We start from the raw sequence: 12,804 nt of genomic DNA on the forward strand, positions 1-12,804 counted from the left end.
GCAACAAAAGTGAGTACACCCCTAAGTGAAAATGTCCAAATTGGGCCCAAAGTGTCAATATTTTGTGTGGCCACCATTATTATCCAGCACTGCCTTAACCCTCTTGGGCATTAAGTTCATCAGAGCTTCACAGGTTGCCACTGGAGTCCTCTTCCATTCCTTCATGATGACATCACGGAGCTGGTGGCCCTTGCGCTCCTCCACCTTCCCCTCCACCTTCCATTTGAGGATGCCCCGCAGATGCTCAATATGGTTTAGGTCTGGAGACATGCTTGGCCAATCCATCACCTTTACCCTCAGCTTCTTTAGCAATGCAGTGGTCCTCTTGGAGGTGTGTTTGGGGTCGTTATCATGTTGGAATACTGCCCTGCGGCCCAGTCTCTGAAGGGAGGGGATCATGCTCTGATTCAATATATCACAGTACATGTTGGCATTCATGGTTTCCTCAAAGAACTGTAGCTCCACAATGTCAGCGGCACTCATGCAGCCCCAGACCATGACACTCCCACCACCATGCTTGACTGTAGGCAAGACAAACTTGTCTTTGTACTTCTCACCTGGTTGCTGCCACACACGCTTAACACCATCTGAACCAAATAAGTTTATCTTGGTCTCATCAGACCACAGGACATGGTTCCAGTAATCCATGTGCTTAGTCTGCTTGTCTTAAGCAAACTGTTTTCGGGCTTACTTGAGCATCGTCTTTAGAAGAGGCTTTCTTCTGGGACAACAGCCCTGCAGACCAATTTGATGCAGTGTGCGGCGTATGGTTTGAGCACTGACATGCTTACCCCCCACCCCTTCAACCTATATTCAAAAAAAGGGCAGAGACATATTCCGGGAAACTACAGGCCAGTCAGCCTGACATCAAAAGTATGTAAATGATTGAAGGGGATAAAAAGGGACTATATTCAAGAATTTGCTGAGGACAACAGTATCATTAGTAGTAGTCAGCATGGGTTTACAAAGGGACGTTCCTGTCAGACCAATCTGTTAACATTCTATGAGGAGGTGAGCTGCAATCTAGACAGGGGGAGGCCTGTGGATGTGGTGTATCTGGATTTTTCAAAGGCATTCGATACAGTTCCCCATAAACGCTTAATCTACAAGCTAAGGTCTGCAGGCATCAACCACAAGGTTTGTTTTTGGATAGAAAACTGGTTACAGAGGCATGTCCAAAGGGTGGTGATAAATAACGTGTACTCAGGCTGGTCTGGAGTGGTAAGTGGGGTCCCCCAAGGCTCTGTCCTAGGATCAATTCTGTTCAATTTATTCATAAATAATATAAAGAACGGGATTATTAGCTCAATCTTAGTTTTCACAGATGATACAAAAATAGGCAGGGCAATAACTTCACATCAGGATATAGAAATTTTACAGAATGACCTGAACAAAATTACAGAGTGGGCAACTACATGGAAAATGAGGTTTAATGTGGAGAAATGTAAGGCAATGCACTTGGGGGCTAAAAACGCAAACTACTCACTAGGGGGGAACCTCTGGCGGAATCGAGGATGGAGAAAGATCTAGGGGTCCTAGTGGAAGACAGACTAAGCAATACCATGCAATGTCAAACTGCAGCTGCCAAAGAATATTAGCATGGATAAAGAAGGGGATATATTCCAGAGATAAAACTATAATCCTGACACTTTTAAAACTCTGGTCTGGCCACATCTGGGGTATTCTGTCCAGTTCTGGTCACCAATCCTCAGAAGGGTTGTGCTGGAACTGGAGAGAGTCCACAGAAGGGCAACTAAACTAATTAGGGGATTGGATGACCTTAATTATGAGGAGCGATTACAATTACTTAATTTATTCTCCCCGGAGAAGAGACGCCTGAGAGGGGACAAGATAGCGATTTACAAATACCTCAATGGCGAACGCAGCATAGGAAATAAACTATTTAGTCTCAGGGAGTGTAAGAGGACACGTGGCCACACAATGAGATTAGAGGAGAAGTGGTTTAACCTTAAGCTGCGTAGGGGGTTTTTCATTGCCAAGGCGGTAAGAATGTGGAACTCTCTTCCACAATTGGTGATATCAGCGGGGAGTATCAATACTTTTGAAAAACTCTTGGACATGCATCTCATAGAACACAATATTCAGGGATATGGGAAATGAATATCGTCAGCTGACACACACACCTGCACGGGTTAAACTGGATGGACTGTTGTCTTTATTCAACCTTATCTACTATGTAACTATGTAACTATGCAGCAATGCTGGCAGCACTCATACATCTATTTCTCAAAGACAGTCTCTGTAATATGATGCTGAGCACGTTCACTCAACCTCTTTGGTTGACCATGGCGAGGCCTGTTCTGAGTGGAACCTGTTCTGTAAAACCACTGTATGGTCTTGGCCACCGTGCTGCAGCTCAGTTTCAGGGTCTTGGAAATCTTCCTTTAGCCTAGGTCATCTTTATGTAGAGCAACAATTATTTTTTCATATTCTCAGAGAGTTCTTTGCCATGAGATGCCATGTAGAACGTCCAGTGACCAGTATGAGAGAGTGAGAGCGATAACACCAAATGTAACACACCTGCTCCCTATTCACACCTGAGACCTTGTAACACTAAGGAGTCACATGACACCGGGGAGGGAAAATGGCTAATTGGGCCCAATTTGGACATTTTCACTTAGGGGTGTACTCACTTTTGTTGCCAGCGGTTTAGAAATGAATGGCTGTGTCTTGAGTTATTTTGAGGGGACAGCAAATTTACACTGTTATACAAGCTGTACACTCACTACTTTACATTGTAGCAAAGTGTCATTTCTTCAGTGTTGTCACATGAAAAGATATAATAAAATATTTACAAAAATGTGAGGGGTGTACTCACTTTTGTGAGATACTATATATATATATATATATAGCCTGTTTTTTGTTTTTTTTTTTGCACAGGTTAACTAAACCCTGTAAGTGCTGGATATTGTCAGCTATTCAGCACTGGTAAATGCTTACCCCCTCTGATAGGTTATGTTCTCCTAGGGACAATTTATAATCCTATATAACTTGCTTATTATGCTTATATCAATTACAGTTTGACCAGAGAGCTTCCTTTTCACAGAGCAGACACATTAAATCCTACATACGCTGCACTGCTGTAAAGCCTTCCTGGAATAAATGTACTATAAAGTTAACTCTTTCACAACCAGTACTACGTAGAACATAGATATATATACAGAAAAAGCAACAATATTATATTATACCAGACTCTCTTGTGTTACCCCATCTATCTTTTTGTTTTGCATCACAAATCATATGTATCGTAAGTCTACATTTAATTGAAGCTGAACAATTTAAAATGGCTAAATAGATGATGTACATGTATCTCTGTCCATCCAGTCCTAAGATACAAACAGCTTTGCCACAAAGAGCCTTATCTCGCTTTTAGTTAAGCAACACTTACAAATCTTGTCCCTCCCCACAACTGTGACTTGACAGTGAAAGTATCAGCAGACTAATGAGGGCATTTACCTGTCACTCTGCCATTTTACCCTGTCAGCATGACCCTTGTTGGCACACGAACACCGCAGCACAGCTGATTGGCTCCTTGTGTTGCTTCTTCCTCTTCAATCTGAGCTCTGCTGTATGGGAAGTTCAAGAGGCTGACACCATGTCAAACTCAGATAATGACATCAACGGCCAATTCACACCGGCTACACACTAAACCACAGTGATATCGGCTGCAGTGAGCCGGCTGTAGAGAGTGGTGTGATACACGTTTTATCGCATCACAAAGCTCCCTTTTTATCTTTTTTTTGTACAAACTTTATTTGAAGTGCACCAAAGTGACACTTCATTCATGTCACTGTACAGCAGCCAAGAGCAACGACATGCAGTGTTTCCTGTGCGCTGTGATAAAACACAGCATGTCTGCATTTCTGTCATTTTATCGCAGCTCACTGTACCCCAGCTTCTGGCTGCAATGCAGTTCAAACAGGGCACATAGAAAACAATTATTTTTCTGTATGTCCTAGCAGTGACTGGGGCTTTTCCAGTACAGAAAATATTTACTACAGACAGTACTAATGAATAATTTGTGTTTATATCTGCCAGGAGTCCCCTGTTCTGATATTCGTGGCAGCTGCTGGAGACATTGTTAAGTAGCAGGGGAGCATGTATACATGTTTAACCCTCTGGAGCCTGGCAGTGGGTGGTGCCCTAATGGCCCATTTGAATCCTTTAATATGGTGGATTTGTGGTTCTGCCTAAAGCCTAGTGTACACTAGGAGCTTTTTCTACGTTTAACCCATCAGGGCTTAACAAAGAAAACCTGACAGCTCAAGAAGAGCTGCTGTACTAACTATCTGACATTAGTACAGCGATCTCCCCTGCTGTTTTATTGTGTTCTGACATGGCCCCCACCCCCCTCTGCAAGAGAGAAAAGATTGGAAAATGGGTGACATGACAGTGACTAGAAACCCTCTTCTTTAGCAGGTTGCGCTTTGTGACATTTTTTAACTCAATGACCTAGTTGCTTTAACAACTTCCTATACCTGATTGCTTGTTACATTGTTACATAGTAGTTGAGGTTGAATAAAGACAATAGTCCATCCAGTTCAACCTGTGTAGGTGTGTGTGGATGTAATCATTTCCCATACCCCTGAATGTTGTGATCTTTGAGATGTACGTCCAAGAGATTTTTAAAAGTAGCCATACTTCCCGCAGTTACTACCGTTTGTGGCAGAGAGTTCCAGTCTTAGTATAGTTACATCCACGTTATTTGCTTTTATCTAGTAAATTCAATTCAGTTGCTATTGTTTCTTTTATGAATGATTGTAGTGTGCATTTAATCCAACATTTACATTGTAAGCAAATCTGGTATACTAAAGAATAGCGCACACATGAAAAATCTGGTATACACATTGGGTTTGGTTTACTAAAGGTAAATAGATTGTGTACTTTGCAAGTGCAGTTTCACTCATTTTCCTTAGTAAATGTAATGTGGTAAAGCACTATTTTGTAAAGAATACCCAATCAGGTGCTAGGGAAATTTAAAAAAAAAACAGCATTTTTGCTTGCAAATGATTGAGAGATGGAAATCAGCAGACCTTTACCACATTTACTAAGCTCTGGGAAATGGTTGTAACTGCACTTGCAAAGTGCACAGTCTATTTGCCTTAATAAATCCGGGAACACTGCCTACTCTGCTAAAAAATATTTTTTTTTTATCGTACATTCAACCTCACCTTGCTTGCAGATATTGCCATATTACTTTTACAGGAGCTGCTCACTGCCTGCAAATTAAACAACTGTCCTCTGCTTGGAACATCTTTTACTGGCCATACACAAGGAATTTTCTAGCAATTTATCCCATTATAATATTGTCATTACAAAGGATTTATATTGCTCCAACAGTTTGCATTACAAAATAAATTGAAACAGTACAATTACAAAATAGTTCACTAGAGGAGAGTTAAAGAGGAAGTAAACCCTCCTCTGCAACTTTTACCTATAGGTAAGCCTATTATACGGCTTACCTATAGGTACTGTAAATATCTCCTAAACATGTACCGTTTAGGAGATATTTACCTTACATGCAGCCAGTGACGTCACTGGTGCATGCGCTCTGAAGGAACGGCCGCTGCTGCCATTTCTTCAGAACCCCGTGCCGTGACTGTCGGCTCCCGTGCGCGTGCGCGGGAATGACGTCACGGCGGCTCCGGCCAATCAGATGGCCGGATGCCGCGATCTCGGAAGAAGGGTGACTGAACATGTCGCCCGTCATACAGGTAAGCGGGCGGCACGGCGGGGGCTCATTCTAAGGTAAGTATTTTATAATGAGCTAGTATGCGATGCATACTAGCTCATTATGTGTTTCTCTTTCAGGGTGAGAAAAAAGAAAAAAAAACTAATTTGGGTTTACAACCTCTTTAAAAGGGCCCCATTAATGGAAGCTTACAATCTAACCCGCTTTTAAATGTACAAACAATCAAACTCATCAACAAGTGACACCAACAGTTTTCTATCAATATAGCAAGAATGCTGCTAGGTCGTCTTTATCCATTTACTCATTTTTGCAATGGCATAATTTAATTTACCATCCATTTACTTGTGCACCAGGATTTACCAACAGCTTTCTTTCTGTGGTTGGAGTACATTGGACTTTGGGGTTGATTTACTAAAGGCAATTATATTGTGCACCCCAAGTGATCTCGCTCCAAAGCTTAGTAAATGAGGTAAAGCTTCAGTTTGTGTCATAGGTGTGCGCAGCCTAATGCATTAGGGTGTGCACACCAAAGCTCAAACATACACTACCAATCACTCACGATGTTCATTCAGAAACAGAAGGGGCTGGTAAATTATATATTTACCGGCCCCTTCTCCCCCCCCCCTTATCCTAAAGCATCCCTGCAGCAACAACTGGCGGGAGAGGAGGGAAGCCAGCAGAGCTGTGGGGGGTAAGGGGGAGGGGAGCCAGGGCAGTAGGGGGAATCTGTGCTCCAAAGGATGATTAGGGTGTGCCTGGGTACACCTGGCACACCCTGTGCGCACGCCTATGGTTTGTGTAGAATACTCATGCAAGAAAAATAAAAAACTGAATTTTTGCTTGTACATAATTGGATGATAGAAATCAGCAGAGCTTCCCCTCATTTCACAGCTTCCGCTCACATCTAGAGCAAATGCACTTGCAGTACACAGTATATTTGCCTTTAGTAAATTTACCTCCTTGTGTCCATTTGATGTGCAAAGTCAATAGTTTTCTTGCCCTTACCTGCATACCTCTGATATCCTCTTAGATGTGACAGTCAGTAAGCAATCCTGACAGCTGCATTCTTTAGCTGTACTTGACATTACAAACTCCTAATTTTCTGCAGGCCTTGTACCCATAAAATGTGCTTAATTTACAGTGCTATACGTGAAAGCCTCACAGACCAACTTAAACCTCAGGTAAAAGTTTAAAAAATTATTATTCAATTGTATATATATATATATATATATATGTGTGTGTGTGTGTGTGTGTATTATTAAAGGGGTTGTAAAGTCAGACTGTTATTTATCCTAATGCATTATATGCATTGAGATGAAAAGCCTTCTGTGTACAGCAGCCCCCCTGAGCCCCCCTAATGCTTACCTGAACCCCCTCTCAATCCAGTGATTTCCACAAATGTCTCAGCCGTCCAGGACTCTCCTCCTCATTGGCTAAGACACAGCAGCGGCACCATTTGCTCCTGCTGTTGTCAATCAAAATCTGGTAGCCAATGAGGAGAGAGGGGGTGGGGCCACACCACATTTCCGTGTCTGAATGAATACACAGAGCTGTGACTCGGCTCAGGTGCCCCCATACCAATCTGCTTGCTTTGGGGGCACTCAAAGGGAGAGGGGGCGGGGCAGGAGAGCCAAAGAGGGACCCAAAAAGAGGAGGATTCAGGCTGCCCTGTGCAAAAGCAACTTCACAGAGGAGGTAAGTATGACATGCTTGTTATTTTTATTGGAAAAAAAAAAAAAAACAAGACTTTACAATCACTTTAACATTTTGTCGGATCGTACCTGCGCTGCATCTGAGCACCACAAATTAAAAATGTAATTTATTTTAACTTAAGTAAGGAATATTCATGTAGCATTTACTTCCTGGAAACCACTTGCCCTACCTCTCAGGCATGCAGGCAGGAGGTTGTGCTTAGCTAAGAAAACCCCTCCTCCCCTCCTGAAGACTCCTGGGATGTATGACATCATTTGCTTAAGCCTGGAAACCAGGAAGTAACTGAAAAAAAATTAAAAAAGAAGTTTAAAATGAGTAAATATGATCTACCTTCTTATCTATTTACTAATGCTAGCAGCATGCAGATTAAAAATAGTCAGGGTGCCACCTGAAGACGGTGCTATAGCACCCCCAAATATTCTCTTTTTTTTTTCTTGTGAAATCCTGGACTTCGCAGAGTCTAGTGGTGGTGCACAGTGCATGACACTGATTCGGGGCAGGAGGCATCCAGTGCTACCCCCAGCAAGGGATGAAGAGGAGGACTGGGTACTTTTAACCTGGGGGTCAAACACAAACAAATATCCCTTTCCAAGAGGGCCCAACTTATCAATTGGGAATGTACAGCACAGCATATAGAGTGAGGAGTGCAATAGGGAATGTAGCACACAGTACAAAATGACCACAAATGGAGTAATCTTCAATAGTTTGTTTCTTTAAATGACATCTTTTTTTGTTTTTCAATAAAAATAAATTTTCCAAAAAAAAATCATTTTTGAAAGCTCAATGTCTAGTGGGTTGGATTCCATGCAGTGAGTAGCCAGTATGTAATACTTTATTCTGTAAGTTGTTCAATAACTGTACTTCACTGTAACCACTGAGAATTTAGTACCTGGGCTTTGATCTCCACTACACACTCAGTAAACTTAATTTGAATTCATTTTCTAAGTAGCTCCTGCTATATCCTATGGCGTGGAAACCCAGATAGCTTCGGGTAATGTATTCCTGACAAGGCAGTATGGCTTTACACATATTTAAAATGTATGCAACAAAAATCAATTTTTTCATCCTGAGACTTTTAAACAGTTTCCTTTACTTTACATGTTTTTCATTGTACTGACTGCTGGAGAGAGTGTTTGGGAATTTTGAAAAGTAAGCAGCCACTATAAAGTGCTACTTTCTGCCTTATGTATATTAGTAAAAAACTTGCTAAAAAATTCACATTAACTCCTTGTGCTAATTTCTTCAGAGAAAACATAACTAATATACGGTAATTCCACTGCAAAACTTGAATTTATGAATGAATATCCTCTTATCTTTAAAACTAAGATTATATATATGTCCTGCAATGAAGCTTAAACTGGGAGTGAAAGGGTTATTTTTCAGCACATACCTCATGGGGTTACTGTGTGTACTTACTAGAAAAACCAAAAGCTTCCCAACAGCCCCCACCTTTTCTGCCCGGCAATGGTAGCCCGCCACCCACCCACTCCCAATATAATACCTGTTACTATGGCAGAGATCAATAGCTCTTATATCTGAGCCCCTTTAAAAGCATTCCACTTCATCTCTCCTATAAACAGCTATTATAACTTAGAGGTTGTTAAATATGTATCATGTTATACTATACCTCACCTGTATTACACAGATATCACAGCATCATAAACTCCATATATTTGTAAATATGTTATTTAAATCAATTCACCAATTTCTTACTTTGCAAATGATAGTAAAAATCGCAAATGTGTGTGACTGCACTCTGTGCACTTTGCCAAAATGAATAACCATTTTGCTGCCAGTGATGTAAAATGTAACATTATGGCTTCTCAAAGCTAATAGTCTCAATGTAATTATAATGTATCTATCTGTCTATTTTCTGAATCTAATAAACCACCTACATACGTATTCATGTCCATGCCATGCCCAATTTACACCATCTCATTTTACACAGGTTTATTTTTACAGCATATATCCATTGCAGATAAACATTTATGTAAAATTCTACCAAAAACTGATATTTTAGCTTTTCGTGGTATTTAGCAATCAAAGTCGTATGTCAGATTTTTTGAGTACATGGTGTTAATGAACACAATGAAAACACAACACTTAACAACATAAAGAAGTACAGTAAAACCTTGGTTTGAAAGTAACTTGGTTTAAGAGCGCTTTGCAAGACAAGCAAAATTTTCAAATAAATTTTGACTTGATATACAAGCGATGTCTTGATATACAAGTAGCCTCAAGTCACAGCTGAGTATAAAAGAGAAGAGAGGCGCCTCTAAGTGTAGCAATATGGTTACATTTAATGAAGGTACAACTTTTAGCAATTCACATGGTTGATGATTGGAACAAGCACATCTAAGGATTCAGGCATCCGGGGTAAAGCTGTCCACATAGGACCATCCTCCGCACCGCCATCTACGTCATCCCTTCCATGCTGCCCCTCGCTTTCAGATCTCTTTACTGCAGGGTGGTCTTCCCGGTCAGGATTACAGACTGCCAGCTGGCGGTGCAGAAAATAGTCTATGTGGACAGCTTTACCCTGGATGCCTGCATACTTAGATGTGCCTGTTTTATTCTTCAACCATGTGAGTTGCTACTTGTTGTACCTTCATTAAATGGAACCATATTGCTACACTTAGAGGCGCCTCTCTTCTCTTTGATACTCTATAGCTCCTGCTGGATTTTGCTTCTAATCCCCTTATGGAAGTGGCTATTTGTGGATGGACATTTTATGCAACCTATCGCAATGCTATAATCTTTTTATATGGACTATAAACTGAAGGACTTATGAATAAATGGTTGTGGAACAAATCATTTGAGTTTCCATTATTTCTTATGGGGAAATTCGCTTTGATATAAGATTGCTTTGGATTACAAGCATGCTTCCGGAACGAATTATGCTCGCAATCCAAGGTTTTACTGTAATTAAACAAAATATAGCTAATTCCCAACTCTATAGCTGATATAAGCTAAAGAAAATACAGTGCATTGCAAAAGTATTCGGCCCCCTTGAACTTTTCGACCTTTTGCCACATTTCAGGCTTCAAACATAAAGACATAAAACTGTAATTTTTGTGAAGAATCAACAATAAAGTGGGACACAATCATGAAGTGGAACGAAATTTATTGGATATTTCAAACTTTTTTAACAAAAAATAACTGAAAATTGGGCGTGCAAAATTATTCAGCCTCCTTAAGTTATTACTTTTGTAGCGCCACCTTTTGCTGCGATTACAGCTGTAAGTCGCTTGGGGTAGGTCTCTATCAGTTTTGCACATCGAGAGACTGAAATTTTTGCCCATTCCTTTCAAAACAGCTCGAGCTCAGTGAGGTTGGATGGAGAGCGTTTGTGAACAGCAGTTTTCAGTTCTTTCCACAGATTCTCGATTGGATTCAGGTCTGGACTTTGACTTGGCCATTCTAACACCTGGATATGTTTATTTGTGAACCATTCCATTGTAGATTTTGCTTTATGTTTTGGATCATTGTCTTGTTGGAACACAAATCTTCGTCCCAGTCTCAGGTCTTTTGCAGACTCCATCAGGTTTTCTTCCAGAATGGTCCTGTATTTGGCTCCATCCATCTTCCCATCAATTTTAACCATCTTCCCTGTCCCTGCTGAAGAAAAGCAGGCCCAAACCATGATGCTGCCACCACCATGTTTGACAGTGGGGATGGTGTGTTCAGGGTGTTGAGCTGTGTTGCTTTTACGCCAAACATAACGTTTTGCATTGTTGCCAAAAAGTTTGATTCTGGTTTCATCTGACCAGAGCACCTTCTTCCACATGTTTGGTGTGTGTCCCAGGTGGCTTGTGGCAAACTTTAAACTACACTTTTTATGGATATCTTTAAGAAATGGCTTTCTTCTTGCCACTCTTGCATAAAGGCCAGATTTGTATATACAACTTATACGACTGATTGTTGTCCTATGGACAGAGTCTCCCACCTGAGCTGTAGATCTCTGCAGTTCATCCAGAGTGATCATGGGCCTCTTGGCTGCATCTCTGATCAGTCTTCTCCTTGTATGAGCTGAAAGTTTAGAGGGACGGCCAGGTCTTCGTAGATTTGCAGTGGTCTGATACTCCTTCCATTTCAATATTATCACTTGCACAGTGCTCCTTGGGATGTTTAAAGCTTGGGAAATCTTTTTGTATCCAAATCCGGCTTTAAACTTCTCCACAACAGTTTCTCGGACCTGCCTGGTGTGTTCCTTGTTCTTCATGATGCTCTCTGTGCTTTAAACGGACCTCTGAGACTATCACAGTGCAGGTGCATTTATACGGAGACTTAATTACACACAGGTGAATTCTATTTATCATCATTTGTCATTTAGGTCAACATTGGATCATTCAGAGATCCTCACTGAACTTCTGGAGAGAGTTTGCTGCACTGAAAGTAAAGGGGCTGAATAATTTTGCACGCCCAATTTTTCAGTTTTTTATTTGTTAATTAGTGTTGTTGATTCTTCACAAAAAATTACAGTTTTATATCTTTATGTTTGAAGCCTGAAATGTGGCAAAAGGTCACAAAGTTCAAGGGGGCCGAATACTTTCACAAGGCACTGTAAATGTAATTAATTAAAGGCACAGAAATAAACAGTCCTCGGGGACAGTCCCGTTGCCAGTGATGACATCCCTTATGACGAAACGTACGTCGGGCAGAGGAAGTAGTGGTGACATCAGCACGCCCCCCAGGGCGCTGGGCTATATTGTACATGAATGCCTTTTGTCTTTTCAGCTTTGTAAGTAGATGTCTTTTAGTAAATAAATGTTTTACCAGACATTGCGCAATGAGGATCTCTTCCTTCTCTTCCTACATACCATGTCCCATTTGACTGGTTGGGAATACTGTATGGTGAAGGGCCATTTGAGGAGGGATACTGCAGAGTGTGTCTTAGGCAAATGATCATCTGTGTGAGCTTTCTCGTTGGGAGATACTTCCTATACCCATAGTGAGGGGTACTTACTAAAAGCAAAGTCAGAACCTTACAAGGCCTCACCTTCTGGTAAGAGGCCAACTTTCTTTGTCTTGGAGTGGAGCACGATTAGGTGGTCACTTACAGCACCAGCTTATTGAAGATGTAAACATTTTGATCACTATTTCTCAACCTAAATCATTTTTGGGGACTTTATTACCTTATCTTTAGACTTTTACACATTATTATTTTTTGCATGATTGCACAGAATTCCTGATAATTATATGCATATATTATTATCACTTCACATACTGGCGTGAGGTACTTTATGTACTTTAATTAATTATATTTGTGAATTGTATCATTTTATTTCATTTGATGACAGCGCAACATTTTTTCTTTCTGATTTTAGATCTTAATCTGGCACTTGAAGATGTTGTAAAACATAAACCTTAGGTGGTCA

The sequence above is a fragment of the Pelophylax lessonae genome (assembly GCF_965119305.1).
Source record: "Pelophylax lessonae genome assembly, chromosome: 1".
NCBI lineage: Eukaryota > Metazoa > Chordata > Amphibia > Anura > Ranidae > Pelophylax > Pelophylax lessonae.